General features: G+C 35.9%; 1 protein-coding gene across 7 annotated transcripts in view; it reads right to left on the bottom strand.

The window, feature by feature from the left end:
* The window catches only part of Rbp6 (RNA-binding protein 6), a 748,725-nt gene that overhangs the window by 121,233 nt on the left and 612,551 nt on the right, over positions 1 to 14,941 (bottom strand). The window lies entirely within an intron of this gene.

A 14,941-nucleotide genomic window follows, 5' to 3' on the forward strand; every position in this document is an offset into this window, starting at 1 on the left:
TGTTTTATAGACTATCGTAAAATTCTATCGGTAAACATTCCCCATTCGGGAGACCAATACGAGTAGAAAGGACCGATAGGAGAGATCGAGAATGCGAATTAAGATGCGTTTCGTGTGGTCTTTTAAATGCCCGTTAAAACGAAATGTTTGACTTACAGCTTGTAAAACAAATGTTACGATATAACATACTTAATTTTATTTGCACTTAATCTTATAAAACATTTCATTCGTTATTTTATCACATTGATTCTATTAATTTTCTCTATTATTAACTTTATATCATTAAACCTTTAGATCTTTGTTTTTTCCTCAAAAATTCCCTCAAATTTCTTTTCCTTAAGATTTTTCTTTAGTTTCCTTTCTCTTAATTTCTATTTTAATCGTTTTGTTACTGCTTATGTATATAAAAAATTCTCATTAGTTATTTTTTTACCTTCTATTTAATATTAATATAATCTATTTAATATTAATATACTCCAAGTTATGGTAAAATAATGAGTACGTACATTTGTAACAATTTTTCGCACTTGTGCGTAATATTTGTAGACGCAAAAAAAATTCGTAGTCGAAAAAATGTTGTACTTTACAAAATGCTCAACGAAACGGCGAACTTCGGTCAGTAATTGTTGAACAAACGTTGAAAATAACGAGCAGTATCTGAATAGAAACGCGATATGTGGATGAAAAAATAGAGCGTCCAGAGAATCCGATATAACGGGCGATCAACGAGTATCATTATGGAGTATGTTAGTGATGCGTAAAAATTTAGTAATGATAAATCTTTTTAACGAATACCCGTGTTTTGCAAAAATGAACGAAACTTTAGAAACAAAGTGTAAACCTCGTTTGCAACAATATGCTCTTTGTTAAATAAACTTTGATCATTTTCAACAACTTTTATTTATGCTTGGCCGGTGAGGGAAAGGCGAAACATGGGAGGGAAATCTTCAAAACTGTGAGCACCTAACGATACGACAAAGTGTTCTCTCTCTCCATCCTATCGAATAGACTAGTGTAGAGAGTTTCAATGTTTTGAGCTGAAGGCTTCTCATCTTTCTTCTCCTCACTCGCTCCATTCAACGCTCGCCTTCTTCCTCTTTCTTTCTTTCTTCCTTCTTCAGCTCTCTTGCATTCTGCAACCCTCGCGTTTCTCTCCATCTCGCTTTCACCCTCGTGCGCCAGTCTGGTAATCCAGGAATAATGAACAGCCAGCTGTCACTCGCAATACCTGGCCTTCCAGCAAATACGACCCTCTACGAGTTCGCGCAACTTCTGGCCTGGCTGTTTTCTGATGGAGAGCGAGAGAGCGAGAGAGCGAGAGAGCGAGAGAGAGAGAGAGAGAGAGAAAAAAGAGAAGAACTATATCAGAAAAAAATGCTGACTCGGTGCATTACACATGCGGGAATATGATTTGCCTCGCACAGGATCTCGTCGAGCATCTGATCGTGCAGTTATTCACGATGATAATTTACACTCTACTCAACGAGAGTCGTCCGACATGATCATACGCCGATTTCTAAAAGCCTCCACATTAATTATGCGCAAGAATCGATGCGGCAACGGAACGAACGTGAATAATAAATCACTCGCGAATCCGGCTTAACTGTACACGACGTATGGCAATTCGATAATAAATGGAAATAGCATGCGTAGCTGCGGGGCCACAATGCGCCAACGTCGTATTGCAAAATATCAAGTATCGGGAAAATCCAATCCCGCGGGGATGGAGTTCTATAAGCTAGAAATGATTGAACTGCCGTCGTATATTGCTTTCATTCGGAGCGAGGACGCGTCGCAGTTAGCATCGTTTGGAATTATTCGCGAAACTCATCGTAATGAAACGATGATATGTGGTAGAATGATGAGGGTAAGATTTGAAGAATGAAGAAACAAGGATAAAATTAGGTTGTTCATTTTTTATCAATGACATGATTAAATCCTTCGAGTTTAAGATTAATCAGTATTTTCTTAGTGAAAATTTAATTCTTAGTACGCACGATCGAGTCATTTATGTTCTGTGTATGTCTTTTCTTTGAAATATTATACTATATATGTAGAAGCACTCAGTTAAATAATGCTCTTTACTTTTTTTCTTTTTTTTTAATATACAACTTTATAAATACTTTCTAAAGATTTTAAAATATATGTAAGACTTACTTAATAATTTGTATACTTGCAAAAATAATAAACATTAATCCGGAATACGAAGACCAAAAAATCATTGTGTAAAATCATTTAAAGGTAATTAAACTGTTGTAAACAACACTTCATTTGAATATTTTGGCAAGATACGTGAACAGTATCTTTATTCATAGGGAGGTAACGAGGGAGGGCGTTTGCTCCCCCTAAATTTTGACAAGGAGAAAAAAATAAATTATGAAAATCATTTTTACAATAAAAAGTTAAACGCTCATTGCCTACTTCGTGGCTCACGCACACGTTATTTAAGAAATGTTTGCTAAAGATTCTCGAAGACTGTCTGTAACATAAGTATTTTAAAGAAGGAAGTAACAACTTTATAATAAAATACAATAAATATACAAGAGCTTATAACACGCAAGGTCTTTTTTAATAAATATATTTTAATAAATATATTTCAAATTTTACTCCAAATAATCGTACATTCATAAACGTTGTGATTATAATTAAATCATCATAGTACGAAATTATCATAGAAACTGTCATAGAAACTGTTGCAATGTATAATATTTATCTAATATTTATTTAATAAAAATTATCCAAAGCCTAAGATGTATCCGTTATAAGTTAATAATTTACAAGACGTTTGTTCGTCACATATTTTTATTCCGTAATTGTTGCACATTATTTTCGGAATCGAACTTATATGTTCTAATGTTTCATTAACCGTCCTTCATTCGATATCTTTATCGCAATATGTTCGCATATGTCACAGGAATTTCTATACAGAATATAATTGAGATTACGAAATTAGTATTCTATTATTAGAGATTGCACAATCAATTATTCTATTACGGATTATATAGAATGATAAAATAAAGATACATCTACAAATACATATATCAGAAGAGTAAAATCTCATTTTATAAAAAAAGTAAGATTCTTCTTTGGAATGAAATTTCACTCAAAAAGAGTAAAAATTATCACTCTTTTTCAAGAAGTGAAATATTTTTTCTTCTCCAAAAACGGCCGTATTTTCACTGTCTTAAAATGAGATTTCATTCCAAAAAATTTAAAGAATAAATCTTGTTAATGATGGAAAGATCTTATAAGTATTTTAATAAATTTTGTAAAGATAAATTTTTGCTGCTTCCTCCCTGATTGGAATCCTGATATGATAAAATTCACTTATTCACTAAATTGACTGAAAGTACTGCTTTATTTATCTGTCTTATCCAATTCAAATATTAAAAAGTATTTTTGTTACACATAAAATCCACTTGTAACACCTCCTGCAAAATTATGACTGTTATTTTTCTATAAAAGTTACAAAGAAGCTACGATTTTGATAAAATCCAGTATTGACTTCCAATCAGCAATTCAGTAGAAATAGATCTGTTTGGAACAATAGATAAATTCCGTCGGTTTTGACTGGTACACAGCATATCGGAATTCGTTTCGCGGAGTTAAACGAATTATGGAGCGAAATAACTACATGTCGAAAGAGCTGGTAATTATTTCAGCGGAAGAACCAATCGGACGAAAAGCAAGATAAATCATGCGACGTCGCAAGCTAAAGGACTCGATGTGTAATGGCAAAAACGTATGTACGTGGAGACGGCGGGGGTGGACAGGAAGTTCCGCTTGTTTACTCGGTTCTTTACCACCCCTTTTCATTCGCTACCGTGGTCGTCTCGATATCCCGGCGACGGATAATTCTGCCCTTTCTGCGCTTGACACAGATGCGCGGCCGGCACTTTTAATTCTCTTTTAATCCCCTGGTTATTGCAGCTCTCGTCCCTGACGCGCCGATGGCGGCTCCTACCATTCATCTTCTCTGTATTTCGAATACTCGATTCGCGTATGACTTCGAGAGAAATGAATAATAGCTAGTACTACCAAGCACCCACACAAAATAGTGTCATCGGTGGTCGCTACAGGTGTTCGTCTTTGCTCCCTTGTTCGTAATACATCTTAGCTAATATTGTCTCGTATTGAATATTGCGTACTATATGAAGGCATTCAAGAGCTTTCGACTCAAATATACCATATATTGAATCACAAATGTTGGAAACTAAGCAAAGAATAATGATCATTATTATCGTGTGATCCCTTTAACGTCATTTTAATTATTGGCTATTGAAAATTAAAGGATTGAATAAAGGTTCGGAGAAGCAAACAGAGGCAAGAGGGGCCTCAATTAATTTCAGCTGAGCTTGATTTTAATTCTTTTGTGCATGAGATTTATGAGACGGGAAGAGCATTACAAAGAGGAATTAGTAATAATGGGATTGCGCTCTGTCAGCATTAAAATACTTTTCCAACTTTATTGTTATAGCTCGCAAGGAGAGTATCTGTAAATTTAACAGTTTAGAGTTTTAGAAGAATTGGAGAAACTTTGAAAATTTTATAGGATATGGCAACAATAAAAATTGATGTAAAATATTTTAAATTTTTTTTCGAATCACATTTCTACAATTTTTTTTTTATCAATATCATTTTTCATGAACAAATAGCTTCAATAACTAGGATCATACGTCAATGCACAGAATTATGACATATAGCTTTATGATATAAATCGATTCTCTAAGGAATCTCGCGTAGTGGAAAACGTATGGTTTCTAGGACCATCCTGCGTAATCACCATCAACCTGCATTCTGACTACTCAGCGGTATTAAACGGGTTGCATTTGGCGTGGTCGCGTGCAATCTACCCTCGGAATAGCCAGCAGGGACGAGGCCGTAGGATGATTCACACGTTTGACAGTGCGAAGCGTTTAAATGTGAAATGCGATCGGTCAAGCATGCCAATCATCGGAACACTAGAGTGTGTGAGTGAGAGAGTTCACAATTCACTTGCCATCTTGTCAAAGCATTATCAGCAATGATAATGAGAAAGATAGAGATAAATCGATAGATGGATAGGTAGATAAAGAAGAAGAGAGAAAGAGAGAGAGAGAGAGAGAAAATAAAAAATTAAAACAATTTTTCTCTTAATTAAAGTACTTTTATTTTTTGTCTTCCTCTCTCTCTCTCTCTTTCTCTCTTTCTCTTTTTCTCCCCTCTTTTTTATTGTTTCTTGATATATTTAATTTGAATTCTGTCTTTTTTTATCTGAATAAATAATTCTATTGCATCATACATGTTAATTACAAAAGACCAGAAGCTTGTCGAATTAATTTCAGGAAAAGTTGTGAAAATTGTTGTGGGAATTGCGTTTGCATATCCAAATATGTATCAACATATAAAGTTTACTTTGTTCAATTTTGCGTGTTATCCATAACTCTCGCATGAATAGTTAAATTATTGAACGACGTTATAAAGCTTATTTATTGAACAAGGCTCGCTTGCAATTCTCGCACTCGAAAGTTTCCAGTTTTATTGATTCAATCGTCTTCGGCAGACTGATCATTATCTTTGACATTTTGTCCTTTTTCGAACAAGAATAAATCGTACTTTGTCGAGTGCACGAGACGATGTTATTGTATTTAAATGTATGGAACGCGTGTTAGTATACGGCAGATAAACCATTTGCGTCACTGCATATAATAGAATATTGCGGAATAATATCATGATGTTCTTCAGCTTAAGACAGAGAAATGCATCAAACGTCTCATTTCTTTTTTTACAACTTACAATTTTCTAATGGCATATGAGAACTAGTGATTGTATCTACAAATACTTGTATATTACTATTTTTTTTTAGCTAGGTTATTGTATTCAAATCAGGGTTTTAAAAAGTAAAATCATAATAAAAGTAGATCAAAAGCTTGAAAGATTTTTTCACTAACTACACACAATATATGTACCTCTTTTAATCAGATATAAAATAATCAAATAATACAAAAACTCTATGTATTTCCCGTGTGACTATTTACCGTTTATACGAAAGTTCTTTAATAAAAAGATATATTATATTTATATTTTTTCATTTTAATAATTTCGCTTTAAATAATAGATAAAGAATGAACAAATCAGGCAATTCTAAACTTCCTTAAAGCATAAATCTGCATTTATTATTAAATATCAGATTTGAATATAGAGTTAATTAATTCAATATAATTTTCTATTAAATGCCCGCAAATATTTCCTCCTCCTTTTATCGATCATTCAGGTATTGAGAATTAACGCAAGGTTTATTCCGGGCACTGAGTATTAGTTACTGCTCTTAAATTAGCTATTGGAGAAACGTTAGAGAAGAGAAGAGGAAGGAGGAAGCGAATGCGAACGACATTCCCGATAACGATGCCTCTGTCGACGCGCGGAAATCCCGACGTAGGTGCGCCGGAAGCGCACTCGCGCTCTCGCAACCGCGGTGTCCCGGAGATTAATGAATATTCATTGTTTCGTAACTCAAACTTGACGAGAGACGCATCCAGCGACGACGTGAATCTAGAATGCAACGTTGTACGACATTTCGCCCACTCTCTCTCTCTCTCTCGTTTATCTCTTTCCTTCTTTTCACGAATAATTAAGGATTATTCAAGTCGAAAGATTTTCATGCTACATTATCAAAATATTTATTTATTCTTATTTACTGTAAAAAATAAATACTTAATATTATGTATTTCTATTTTAAATTCTATTAGACTAGAAAGGAAGAATGTTTAAAGAAAAGTTGTTTAATAAAAATCTAAAGAAATTGCTCTTATTTTATATATAAAATAATATTCTTTAAAACATAATAACAATTTCTATATAATTTATTATAATGCAGCTTCTGAAAGTTAATATGAAAAATATAAATGTATATTACTTTGTATGTCACATTTAAGACATCGTATTTTGTACATTCATGATGTCACAGGAATCAAAGGTATAGTAGAATATATTATTTTGAAAAATGAGTCGCAAAAAACAATCTGTGTAGCAGTGGAACGTTTGAGATTAATATACAAAAGAGCATGTATAAGAGCGTGTTACTTTGAAGTCACGGAGCGTAACCTGGCGGTTTCCTCCTATTGCAAGCGCGTTTCTATCCACTTTGATAATGTACAGCCGCGTTTTACCCGTCGATCATCCTCCTTCCGTTCGAGCGTTTGCTTCGCGCAAGCCACGCCAGGGAGTTGCAACTCGAAATGCATGCATCTGGAACGACCGTTGCCTCGAGGGTGCGCAAGGTTGCAGAGAAAGAGAGAGAGAGAGAGGGCGGGGGAGAGAGAGAGAGAGAGAGAGAGAGAGAGAGAGAGAGAGAGAGAAATAGAGATAGAGTGAGAGAAAGAGAAAAGAGAGATGCGCGTGATGCGGAACGATGGCGTCGACGTCGACGTCAACGGCGGTGACGACGGCGGCGGCGACGACGACGACGACGACTCGAGAGAGCCACTTACGTTTGAATTTTAAATTCTCCCCTACGGACGAAAGATTTTCCAATGACGGAGTTTAAGAAGAGGGGAGTATGCAGGGAACACAGAAACTAAGCTACAGGAATTAAACTCGTCGAAGCATGAACGAGTCGAAAGGGTCAAGTTGTCTCTGATGAGATCAGCATTTTGAAGACCAACGTACACAGACAGGGGTGAAAAAATCGAAGAAGCGAAGAGCGAGAAAAAAGGCGGGTGAAAAGTAGGTGGGTGGAACGGGCGAGACACTTGGCGTACTTCACGCTTGGACAAACCGATCTTCTCGTCCTTTTCCTGTAGGTATCGCGATCCTCCGCTTCGCAAGCAACGAACTTGTCTCATTCTTAACGTGCGATTATCATTTCGCATTCTTATCTCTACGAAGTCTTGCGCGATATGCAGTCTTATCTTGACAAACGGTCTATATATACAAGATCTTTCGTGGGAATTATCTCAAACTTTGTAATGTTGTTCTTTGACAAATGTCGAAGCGGAGAATTTGAAATCCTTGAATTAAACTTCAGAGGTATAGACAGACAACAAAATCTTATTTATTTTTAAATAAACTTTATTTCAACAGAATCCTAATTAAAAATTTAGTTATCAAGCGGAGTTCAACGTTATAAATTAAAAACTTGTCGAAAAAAAAAGGTTTTTTACGGTGTTTCTATAAACGCTTTATCTCTCTTTTTTCGTTCTTGCAATTCTACTGTGAATTCTACTTTCTTTTCTCAGTTTTTGTGAATGCTTGACAACGATGATCGATTCTCGATTTAAGACGGATTCTCAAAATCGCAAGGCCCAATTCAATCGTGGACAGGAATTGCATGTATCGTATGAGAGAAAGCAGAAGAAAAATGCCAGCTGAATTGCAACAAACGAACGCGAGGCGGAAAGCTCTTTCTCATCCATGGAATCTGGGATTATCCATGAAACGAAGCAGATTCGATAATAAGTATGTACGCTTATATGAGAACATTGTGCATCGCGTTGGAAATCGACCTATACGTTGTATGGGGAAAAGTATAAGAGAAGAAATGAAGAAACGAAAACCGCTGAGCTCCGTATCGGTATCTCCAATCGAATGTAACGTTAATTCTGCTTAATATGAGATTTTAATAGAAAAGTAGGGATTGAAGTATCAAAGAAATTTGCAATAGAATATTTCAAATAATTTCTGAAAATGTTGAGTGTCTTTGCAATGATCGTAGAAACTGGTGTAAACGATCAATAAGTCTAGTTCAGAATTTCAATGTATCGAAAAAAGAAATATCCATTTGTTTAGCAATATTTATTATAATTTTTCTACAACAGATTGTTTGATATATATATATAAAAGAAAATTTCTTTTCTATTTTACTTTCCAATTTTATTTTGATATTATTAACTAAATTAGATATTTTTCGTCATAAGTCAATATTTCAATTTAATTGAAATACTAATACTATATAAAGAATGATTAGAAAATATATATTTTTTTAAATACTTCTTTTGTCAACAAAAAGCGGAGGGAATAAATTAAAAATTAAAATACTTTTTCTTTCTTTTAATATCAAATATTGTATATTTTTTATTTATATCATCGTTTGAAATATATTACAAGTATCGCTTTACATGAGACTCGCGTAAAATTCTATTCACAAACGTACAGAAAAGTTCGAGAATGCATTCAAGAATAAAAACGTCGAAGATATCGAAATCGACGGAAATTTCTTCACGTCTGCTAGCTCGGCCAAGGTACAGTTGTTTAAGTCGACGGAGTCTGAATGAGGGGCGAAGGGAAGACGAGCGCGTAGCGAAAGAGCAGGGTCGAAGATGAAGCACTGTTGAGGGCGGAAGCAAAGTACCGAGAACGACGTACGCGTTTCAATATTTTAGAATCTCCGCCACCGACGCCGCCGCCGCGCTGCCGACGAGAATTCTCCACTTGGAGTATAGCACCGCCGTAATGCAGGTGACAATTGGAGCGTGTCGATGCTTGCCGCGTCCCGAGATTCCTATAATGGAATGGATAGAACGTCTTTCCCTATCCTCTAGGTTCCGGTTTCCTTTTATACCGAGATTTGCCCAGGGAACTTTACGCGTCGCGGCGGAACCGTACCGGAAAATCGCTCGCCATCTCCTCGATAAAGATCAGCAACCGTGTTCTTTAACCCTTCCACTATGTGTGACGATGTTGTAGTCGCCAAAGCTATCAAGCGTATCCGTGTAGTATGCGATCGATTAAACAGTCGATGGTGATTGACTGTCATGAAGATGATATTACATGTATAAGATGTAGAAAAATTAAATAAAAGAATTTAATATTTTAATATTAAAAGTTTTTTTTTTTATTATAATATGTATATAAATAATGAATATTATAACGATAATAATGAAATGAGAAAATTGTTAATAATCATTTAAATTTAAATAAATAAATATATACGATTATAATATTCTCTAAAAATTGAATATATTGATAATAATGAATTATGAAATATTATAGAGAATAATTGCGAAGAAAATTAATTTATTATACGTAATAGCAAGCTGCGCAATTGTACGTTAATGATGAAAAAGTAGTATTACATCAAGTGATAGCAGTAGAAATAGAACGAGGCAGGTCAGACACGCGATACACCTTATATTCGCTGATCAGATCTAGCAGTCGATGGTGAGAAAGATCGCTGAATTCGTGACAAATCGACCGTTTCCGGTAATCCCAGGATGAGAGAGCCCTGATAAGACCAGCTCGGCCAAGACCGATGGCACATTCAGACGTACTCGACGTTCTGCTGCGCGTTTGTGATCCTTTACGTAACTTCTTCGACCTGGAACCATCCATCGTTCAGAAGTTTCCAGGCCGCGACCGGACGAGTTTTCTACCAAGAACTTTTCGAAACTCGTAGCGACGCGCGAAACCTTACTTCGATATTCCGTCGGCAAGCAAAGATACCCGATGCCATTGCTGGCCGTTCCCAAAAGACGCCATCGTTGGAGTTTGTTCGCTCGACTGAAATCCGCTCGAGAGGAAAGAAGTTCTCGTTGCGAAATTTTTCAAAAAAAAGCACGGTATCTGTTTGAGTATTAACTTCAAATTTATCTCAACAATTAAACAGGAGTTAAAATAAAAACTTATTTATATTAATGTTACACATATACATATACGATATTAATCAAATCAACGTGTAACAAATTGTAACAACGTTCTAAATTTTTTTTGGAGTAGAATCTCACTCTAAAAAGTGAACATTGAGCTAGTCTGGAAAAAGAGTTACTTAATTTTCATCTTTAAGAGTGAAATTTCACTCTTCAGAATAACGGGATTTTAAAGATTTTATAGAGAATTGTTAATGTTAAAATTAATGTATATTACTAGAATATTTCAACTGCATAACGCGTTTAAATAATTGTCAAAAATTGCATTTATTTCTCTTAAACCCAATTTTTTATTTTCTGATTAACTTGTGGTTAGAATTAAATTGATAATAATATAAAAATCTAATTAAAAAATTTTCTAATTATGATTAATCACCAAATTAAATGATTTTGTAATAACTTTTAAAATTAGTATTGCAAAACCAGTTTAGTGATTCATCATTGCTAGAGAAGCACAATTTTTACATTTTAAATAATGTAAATTATAAATGATCTACAAGTTAAAAACCTCTCCCAAGTCTTACTAATTTAATGTTAGTGGACAGTTACAGTAAATAGAATTGCTGATATCCAGAAAGATTTGATATCGCTTGCATTAAGCAAAAATTGAAAGTGTAATATATTTGTTGGTATCTGTAGTCTTCAGATATGCTATTAATAATAATTTACGTACAATAGGAAATATATGAAATACATTACATATGCATAATACAAAATTTAATTTCCCTATTAATTTCCTTTGCAACAAATATCGCGGTAGCTCCAAAGCGTAATTTAGCACATGAAGGTTAAGCATGCGCGTTATTACACACATTCCGATCTGTAATCAGGAAGCGACAGAACTTCCGTTGAGATCAATCCAGCCTTTCCGCACGAGCGTTCGCTCCTGTAGACTCGGCTCGTGAATGGCGCAGTATGATCTTGCTATTCTCATACATAGTCCCTTCACCTCCACCGAGAACGGAGTGCTAGAAACGACGGAGGGAAACTATCTCGGACCGCTCTGGAACTTTCCACGGAGGTGCAGAAACTATTCGAAGCTTAGTCGAAACGGATTCATACGCATCGAAGTTGGTCAGATTCGTCGCGCGTGCCACGTAAGTCCCTTCGTCCTCTCGAGAAATGCGCGGAAGGATATGAGAGAAAGAGAAAGAGAAAGAGAAAGAGAGAGAGAGAGAGAGAGAGAGAGAAAGAGACCAGATCTGAGTTCCGGATCGTCTGATGCCGGATTACATCAAACTAGCATAACATATATCCGACCTCCGACCTAGCTAGCTGACTGGCGAACTTGCCGCTCTTGAGACTTCACCCGGAAATTCTCCTCGCTCGCTGGAGAGGAAACGCGGCTAAGGTAATTGCATCTATTCGAGCACGCCGTCAGAAACGGCAGATTGCGGACTTGGCCAACTTCGGACTACGATGACGCGAGACTCGTTCGCTGTTTATCTCTCTCCGGCTCTTCTACCTTTACTGAAGATCACGCTGGCATGTAATCAGGGTTAGCTACGATTCTTATGCTAATTTTCGACACGAAACTAAGAATGCCTCGTTGAACATACGAGCGGTCAGTGATTACGATAGACGGAGAGAACTATCAAGGAATTGTTGAGAAATGTTATTACTTTAATGTTCATTAATGTCAAAAAAGTAGATTTAGCAAAAGTAATTTAATTTTTTAACAAGTTAAATTTGCTTTTCTGGAAAATTGATAAAAATCTCATAGTATATAATTTTAAAAGCGCATTTGGAGAGGATTGTCATATCAGGATCATTTTACTTATATAATAAAATGCGTTAGGTTTTCTCTCTCCGGACAGTTTTAGTAGAATAGTTTGTTTTTTTTCCGCAAAGTCAAGTCGAGGGCGTGTCTAGTTAGGAGTTGAACGACAGATAGACGAGGGGAATCGTACGATCATTCAACCGTTCCTTGATTCACGAAACGGCGAGTTTTTCTCAGCATATTTCAGGAATCTTCCCTTTGCTTCTTTGCTTTGGTTCATGGAAGACATTCCGATTTCCATAAGCGACGTCCGGCGGAGACGTTTAAACGACGACAGGCCAAACGTGGGTAATCCACCGTCAAAGCGGACGCGAGCACAAGATCCAATAAACGATCGACAGTAGAGCGTCCCTTTGACGTGTGTTCATACATGGCTAAGCGAGACCTCCTTTTGGGGGATGGTCACTAGCTAACGGAAGGACCGACTTGTCGTCGAACAACTAAGAACATACAGGTCAGTATACACACACGTACGTACACACATATTCACAGAATATCACCACATCACTATGACTGAGAATATCAACACACTCTCGCCAAGCAATATGGTCGCAACTTATGAGCTTCCCGTGTGAACCGGCGTATGTTCACCGTCATACCGGGAAGATGTACGTACAAGTTCACACGTGTAGGCCACGTGCACGAACACATACGCTCGTTCCTCCTTACCGCCTCTCATAGATTTCGCACGATAGAAGGAGAGGGAGGAAGAGTCCCGTGGAGGGAAAATCCTTTGGCCAGCGAAGCTTGGATAATCGTGCTTCAAGCTATAGACGCGTCTCTCCTCGTCGCGGTAAGAGAGAGAGAGAGAGGGGGGGGGGAGGGAGAAAGCTCGCTTTGCTGCAATCGCAGCCTGTTCATCCACGTGGAAATCATAGCTCGCTACGGGAGCCATCGGGAATCGAAATTGTCCGGAAATGCTTGCCGGGCTGTTCTCGGCGGAGTTCTCTTTTCTCCCTTCACAACGTAGTAAGGGGATGGGTGGTAGAGAGGGGTAAGACGACCGCTAGCCGACTGCCTCTTCGGGGATTTGAGCGTAAAGAGATCTCCCGGAAGATTGTCTGAGGATCTCCTTGTAATTCGATGGCAACGTTCGAAAAGACGCGCCGCGTTTCGATCGAACGCAGATCGAAATCGAGTGTACTTGAAAAAAGTATTACAATCACTGAGAAATGAATTTGAAACTAGATAAGTCTCGCAGAAGGTGATTATTGATATTGCTAAAAATGCATTATATAACTAGATTAATAAAACTGTTCAAATATAAGCTCGTCAATAAGTTTTTTAAAATTAGGTCTTAAAAGAAAAAAAATTCGAATATTATAAAATTATATACTTATATTATATACCCTATAATTATATCTACTAAAGATGTATCGGGTATCATTTGTGCAAAATGACTGAAATTGGAAACTTATACCTTCCTATAACATTTATTTTACAAAAATAAATGTTATATATATTATATTATACAGGATAATCCATCGAAAACGAAATAGACTGAATTCCTACAAAAATGATTTTTCAAAAAAACCCAAGAACAGGTCGATTTGTGTTGGAAGGGGGACTTCTTTTGACGTATAATTCTTATACCCTCAATTTCAATCCCCTAACCGGGAGGTTGCCAATCTCTAAAAAATTTCAAATGGGAAACGAGATCAAATGATACATCATTAGAAAGGTCTTTCAATTTCCTAAATTCCTACGTTTGATTTTTTTAACTCGATCAATTCGTTTAGAAGATACGGAGTGTTAAATCTAAAACAAACAAATCTTTATGTCTTCAAATCTTTTTCTTTATTGTCTATCGAATCAGTCCATTAATAAGTTTCAAGGGATGTCTAAATACGTACCATCGTGTAATTTAGTGTAGTAATTGTTCGAAATGTTGATCACCGATTTCCATACAATAATTAAGAGATTCTGCTCGAAATATTGTCGTACATTCTGGAGCATTTATGGGCTGATTGATTTGACGGCATTTGTCTACGATATGATATATGTTGACGTCTTTCAAAGAAACTGATTGTATTGCATAAATTTTACTTTTTAAGTGATTCCACAAAAAGAATCAAATGGCGAAAATTCGAGGAGGCTATTTAATAGCACCTCTCCTTCCAATCCATGAAAATTTTAATCAAATATTCACGAACGAGCCATGCATAATATAAAGGAACTCTGTCCTGTTAGAAAATCAATTGATCTTCGAGATAATGCTCATCATCGATAATTTTAGTTAACATTCAATGATATCTTCTAGCAATTCCAAATACATATCCCTATTCAAATTATGAGACAGAAAAAAAGGATCCAATTTTCATTTTTTTAAAAGTTATTGTAAATGATATGACGTTATAATATATCTACATCCTCCTACATATTAAAAAAATATCACTCTTGAATTTGATGCATCTTTGTACAAATAAGTTATTTAGTTTTAAATAAAGCTGCGAAAATGTGACAATTAACTCCTTATACTCGGGATTCCAAGGTTAACTACATATTTTTTATTTGGATAAAATATATAGAAAATGCAGTT

Source organism: Acromyrmex echinatior, chromosome 2 (genome assembly GCF_024713525.1).
Source record: "Acromyrmex echinatior isolate Ae372 chromosome 2, ASM2471352v2, whole genome shotgun sequence".
NCBI classification, from domain to species: Eukaryota; Metazoa; Arthropoda; class Insecta; order Hymenoptera; family Formicidae; genus Acromyrmex; species Acromyrmex echinatior.